This window comes from Dendrobates tinctorius, unplaced genomic scaffold, assembly GCF_039654945.1.
Source record: "Dendrobates tinctorius isolate UK_male_01 unplaced genomic scaffold, ASM3965494v1 ptg000059l, whole genome shotgun sequence".
NCBI classification, from domain to species: domain Eukaryota; kingdom Metazoa; phylum Chordata; class Amphibia; order Anura; family Dendrobatidae; genus Dendrobates; species Dendrobates tinctorius.
Window position 1 is genome coordinate 27,263,755 of NW_027361727.1, and position 6,868 is coordinate 27,270,622.

The window sequence follows — 6,868 nt, forward strand, 5'->3', positions numbered from 1 at the left end:
TAAACATGTCCAGTCGAGAGTGGTCAGATATAGATGTGTCTTTTCTTACCTTTCCCATGAGCGAAATATTTTCTAAGACGAGTGCTCTGATGTGCAGCATTTAAAAAATATAACAGGATTTTACGATACTTTGCCGGGAGATGTTTATACCAAATATGTCAATGGGTGATCACTAGGTGACCACTACTCAGTGGTTATAAGGTAGGATGAATTATAGAGGAAAAATTAGGATTTGAGCGCGCCGTCCTCCAGGAGGAAAAATTAGGATTTGAGAGAGCTGTCCTACAGGAGGAAAAAATAGGATTTGAGAGAGCTGTCCTCCAGGAGGAAAAATTAGGATTTGAGCGAGCTGTCCTCCAGGAGGAAAAATTAGGGTTTGAGCGAGATGTCCTCCAGGAGGAAAATTTAGGATTTGAGCGAGCTGTCCTCCAGGGGGAAAAATTAGGATTTGAGAGAGCTGTCCTACAGGAGGAAAAAATAGGATTTGAGCGAGCTGTCCTCCAGGAGGAAAAATTAGGATTTGAGCGAGCTGTCCTCCAGGAGGAAAAATTAGGGTTTGAGCGAGCTGTCCTCCAGGATGAAAATGTAGGATTTGAGCGAGCTGTCCTCCAGGGGGAAAATTTAGGATTTGAGAGAGTTGTCCTACAGGAGGAAAAATTAGGATTAGGAGTGTACTGTCTTCCAAGAAGAAAGATTGTTATGATTGAGTCACCGTAGGAGGCAAAAACAGAAATGCTAGCTAAGTCCAAAAAAACAGAGAAGTTGGCAGCTATCGGATTGCAGACCCCTGAACCTATCAACACAACTAGCAGTAGCCGTGGGGGGTTCCTACGATGCCCTAGACCCCTCGATCACAGCCGGAGAATTAAATAGGCCTAAAGAAAGAAAGGGGAAATCTAAACTGCCCCAGAGCAGACCCCAAAGCAATAGGCAGCCCCCAACATATAATGACGGTGAAGCAAGATGAAAATACTAACACAGACAGAAAGATAGACTGAGCAAAGAGGGGCCCAAGCTAACTTGATAGAAAAGGACAGGAAGGCTGCTGTCTGCAATCCGTGAAAAACCCTATGAAAATAAGAGCCAACAAACTGACAGTGAAAAAGGCCCTGAAGACGCTAAGCTTCAAAAAGCTATGTCAGCACTCAGGAATATACTGAAGACAGAGCTACAGGCAAAAGGAGATTCAGCTCACCCCAGCAGGGGATGGCAGAATACTGAAAAGCAAGGAAAACAAAAAACAAAACAAAAAGGCTAACAGCCAAAACAGAAAACTTAGCTTTAGGGAGCAGGAATCAGACTGGTGTCCTAGAAGTCCACAGAGAAATCACCCGCAGGGCAGAAGGGCGTCGGCAGCCTTATATCCAGTCTGTGACTCCACTCAGCCAGTCATCCTCATTAGACTCAGGCTTACTACCTTCCTTCACCAGAATAGGGAGTTCACCAGACCCCAGTGACGAAGGGGAAAATGAACTCACAACAAAAGATAATGATTTTGAGCGCAGTGTCCTCCAGGAGCAAAAAATAAGATTTGGAACATACTGTCCTTCAGGATGAAAAATAAGAATTTGTCGTATGTTGTCTTCCAAGATGAAAAATTAGGAATTGGATTGCGTTGTCCTCTAAGATGAAAAATTAGGAATTGGAATGCGCTGTCCTCCAGGAGGAAAAATGAGGATTTAGAGTTCAGGGTCCTCAAGGATGAAAAGTTATAATTTTAAGAGCTCTGTCCTTTAGGAGAAAAAAATTGAATTTAGAGAACATTGTCCTCAAAGATGAAAAATTAGAATTTGAAGCATGCTGTCCTTGAGAAACTACTGAAGGACACTCATGCTTACTCTTAATCCTAATTTTTCCTCTGTAATTCATCCCCCTGGTATGCACATCAGTAATCTTATTCGGATTTAGAGATGTCTACTTCCTTATTCTTCCTCTTGGCAAGACATTTCTCAAACTGACTCATGTAAGATGGCCAGCTTTTAAAAAAAAATCATTAGTTTGTGATACTCTGACTGGAGATGTGTATGCTATATGTTATGTGTTAACTTAATGACTGTTTTGTGAATTGCAGCCTAGTGAGAATTGTTCCAGAATTTTTCAATAATGTAATGGATTTGTTTTATAGGAAATTGGAGTCCTTATCCAAATTCAAGCTCCATCTTGGCTGCATCTTCTGATAGAAGTTTGAGGGTTACAGCAGAAGACGTAATTAAGAAGGAGGTACACCATATATTGCCATAAGTCTCTGATATAATGATCCTTTGCAAAAGAGGGTTCTAGGGTGGTGCCAGTGTGCCAATGTGACTCTCTACTGTTCTGGACGGGTTTCCTGCCACCACAACTTTTTGCATAAGACTTTCTACAATAATATCTGGAATTTCTTTTTAAAGAAGACAATACCATAATTTAAGGTCTTCCTTGGATGGTTTTAGTGCTTCTTTTCACCAAAAGACACCAAAACCTTACAAGAACTCAAATAACTCTAAAGTGTTGATTCCCCTCCAAGGTTCCTCAGAGGGCAGCAGCGAGATCCGTTGCTTTCACATTGAGGGTGGAAAACTGATTTACGTATTCAGCTAGCTTTTATTCGCCTGTAAATATAGAAGGTCTCATCTGTGGCCCGGAAATTAATACTTGTTCATGTTATATTCACTGACATATAATAAACTGTCAAGCTGGAACGTCTCGGTGCGGGAGAGGTCACCACCACATATGACCTGTGCACTCGCCTGTGGATTAAACACTATTTTATTGTTTCTATTGTGATGTCCTTTCCCCTTCCTCACCCCAGGGTGACAAAAAAAAACCCCTATTACTTCCTGTTTATGGTTCTTTTCATTCCGCGACTTGTCTTCTTCTCCAATAACTTGAGCCATCACGAAGACTCCAGGAAGATATAGCCGTATATTAGCATGTCAGCTATAAGCGCTGCCCCAACAGTGTCACATTGAGGTGACACCGAACGCTTGACACTGACTTTTAAGAGCCACAATAAAAGGTTACCTAGAAAGAATTACTCTGACCCTTGATATTTTTTTCGAGCAATTGCGATAAATCAGCGACTATGAGCAATAAAGAAGAAGACAGTTTTACGTTTTGATATTTTTCTCTTTTTTTTTTTTTTTTTTGCCGGCATTACATCGTACATCGAGGCGCGTTACATGACGGTAAATCTTAATTGACTGAAATATTATCATGAATCTTTATTTAATAACATCATCTGGAATTCCCAGATCCCAAAATTGAATGCCTATTTATAAGACCACTTCGGGAGTGCCAAGGCCAAGGGGGTAGAGCATGACGAAAAATGTAAAAACACTGACTATATAATCCCTATCATGCTCGCCTCTTCCAGACCCATATCGGCCATGTCCAAGCTTATAAATTCTGCTTAGGGTACTTCTGACCAACCAAATGATCCAGAATTTGAAACAGTTCTAAATATAAAGTGACACTCCAGCAAAAATAACTTTTGCCTTTATCATGCAGTATGTACACGGTTTTGTGCATGCCTTGTTTTCCTGTTTTATGATATCTAATTTTTGGGTTGATTCTCATCTTGATTGTTTCTTCCCCTTTTTCTAATGCAAGCTTCAATTCCATTGATTCTTCTGACTCTATGGTGGTGGCGTAATTTTATCATCCTTGGCCTTATCCTTAAAGGGATATTTACAAGTTTGAAAGTCATCCTTAACCATGGGATAGGATATACCTTCATGATTACTGGAAGTCAAATCTTCGTGACCCCCACCAATCCGATATGGAGCAATGGTCGATCAAGCACTCGGCTGCTCCCTTCTTAGTTAATGGGATCCGAGATAGCTAACTCCAGTATTCAGCTGGCCTTCAGCACTCTAAGAAGAATGAATTGAATGATCAACCTCTGCCCCATTCAACAAATGGGATCCGAGATAGCTAACTCTAGTATTCAGCTGGCCTTCAGCACTCCAAGAAGAATGAATTGAATGATCAACCTCTGCCCCATTCGTACAGGAATCTTCAGAGCTCCAGTTATTGGAGATGATGGGAGTCCTAACAGTCAGACTCCTAGTTATTCCCTATCCCACCATTACTCCATATCCAAAAATAACTTGTATTATCTGTGCCGGCAAAGTCACATGCAATTTGTGACCAAAAATCCAAAAAGTTTAGATTTTTCTTAGTGAGAGGTCTGAGGTTGCAACATAACTCCATTAATAATTATCAGATGCCATGTTCATGTCTATCCTGAAACTCATCTACTAAGTTAGAATTCAAATATTTGGGCCAAATTTGTTGAATAGGAAATAATAATTAAATATTAAAATTTAGCTAAAATTTAGCAAAAAAGATTAGTAGGATCCTGATCCAGACAACAACTCAAACCAAAGATCCGACAACATCCTACCATGATTGACATCTTTGGTGCATCTTCTGATTAGTAGACCTCAGCGACATCATTCATGAGCTGCAACTTAATGACGTCATGTGGGCCTAGTAATCAAAAGAAGCACCTGGGATGTCGTAGTAGTAGGAGGTTCGCAGTGGACCGTGCTCATGAAAAACTTTTTGCTCGTCTACTAAGCATTGTATTGAATGGTCAACAGTTCTCCAGAGAAGCACTCCAGTATGTCAAATGGAAGGAAACCTAAGCAAAACCACCATTTTTTAACACATTATATGACCTAGTAGGCAATATGCCGAAAAGGCAATCCCTTAAAATTCCAATGTGAAAGAGGATGGGTTGTTAGTAGCGAGTTAAGGTAGCCATGTTTCTCAGAAGATATTATGACCCTGACCATAATGACTATGTCCATTATCAACTCTCTTTCTTCTTGTTATATATTTCTCCATACATGCAGGATTTTGGAGTGATGGCTCAGCTAGATATCTCCATGGCAGTTTTACCTTGGGAGAAAGAAAAGTAATCTTCCAGAAAAACAAAAGTGAAGCCATAAGAATCCCCAGGCATCTTGTTCCATCTACTTCCATTAATGTCCAGATGCACGGAGCTGAGCATCTGCTGGAATATGCGCTTCTGTTTTAATTTCCAGAAACCATTCTAGTGAAGGGCAGTCATGGATAAATTCCTGTAAATAGGAGAGCAGATGTAGTTTTCCTAGAAATGGTGCTCATATTACATCCATCCTGTTTAAACCAGTTCAAATTAATTCATTGTTGTACTCAAAATAGAATATTTTAATTTAAAAATAAATTATACTTTACAATTTGGAGTTCTGTCTGCAAATTGTGAGCTAAAAGCATTTTTGCCCTAAGTTTTCAGTAAAGATCTTGAACAGTTTAATTTCTACAGCCTCTATGTATCATTGCACATAGCTGATTGCAGAATCACTCACCGGTGAATCAATTTAAGCTGAATTATGACCACATTAAAGTTTTACTTCAACTTGTCATAATTCGGCTTAGAAGTATTTAGGAGAAGAGACTTAAAGGTGTACTAAATAATTCTCTCTTTCTGCATCCTGCTATGTACTCTGATACACAAAGGATATAGAAGGCAAATGCTTCAACGATGTAAATGAAACCCAGTTGCAAAACTAATTTTTAGCTAAAAAATACATGTATTTATGTAACAAAAAAGCTATGACTTACCCCACCAGAGTAAACCACAAAATGGCAGCATTGTTACATACAACTCTTCAAACCCCTAATACCTATTACATGGCCCCTGGAGCATGTAGATGGCATAATACAGATATGTGTGTCCTTTCTTATCTTTTCTCCTGACTTGACAGATCCTGAGATGACTGACAAGAGATGATCAATCATGAAAAAATGTATATAATTTTGACCAGGGGTGGACACTGACGGCTTGGGGCCCCTGTGCAAGAAATGTGTCTGGGGCCCCTTCCTTTTATGGTGACAAAGCTACATGTGTGTATATATACTGTATACTGTGTGTGTATATATATATATATAGATAGATATATCCACACACATGTATATACAGTAATAAGCGATAATGTCTTCCTCCATCTCCCCCTGTTCCTAAGGCCATTATAAGTCCCCCTTCCTCCCATCCCAATCCCCCACACCCCTCATTGTCCTCCTCCCCCCGCATCCCATTATTGTCCTTTCCCCCCACCCCATCATTGCCCTCTTCACCACCTCCATCATTGCCTTCTCCCCCACCTCCACCATTGCCTTCTCCCCCACCACTGTCAATGCTTTCTCCCCCCGCCACACCATCATTGCCCATTCCACCACCTCCATCATTTCCTCCTCCCCAACCATCCCCATCATTGTCTCTCCCCCCACCACTCCAATCATTGCCCATTCCAGCACCTCCATTTCTTCCTCCCCCTACCCCCATTATTGCCCTTTCCATCACTGCAATCATTGCATTCTCCCCCACCACATCCATCATCATTGCCCTTCCCACCACCTCCATCATTGCCTTCTCCACCATATAATAATAAATTTTATTTCTATAGCGCCGACATATTCCGCAGCACTTTACATTTCAGTGGGGACTTGTACAGACGATAGACATTGCAACATAGCAATAATCACATAGATCATAACAGATACCAAGAGGAATGAGGGCCCTGCTCACAAGCTTACAGTCTATGAGGAAAAAGGGGAGACACGAAAGGTGGGTGGTAACAATTGCCCTGATTGTTTGGACCAGCCGTAATGTTAAGTGTGTAACAGTACAGACACAGAGGGCTAATCCCCATCATTGCCTCCTTCCCCATCACTCCCATCATTGTCTTTTCCACTACCACCATCATTGCCTTCTCCCCCATCTCCATCATTGCCCTTTCCACCACTTCCATCATTTCCTCCTCCCCCACCATCCCCATCCTTGCCTTTTCCCATCACCCCCATCCTTGCCTTCTCCTCATCACCCCCATCATTGCCCTCT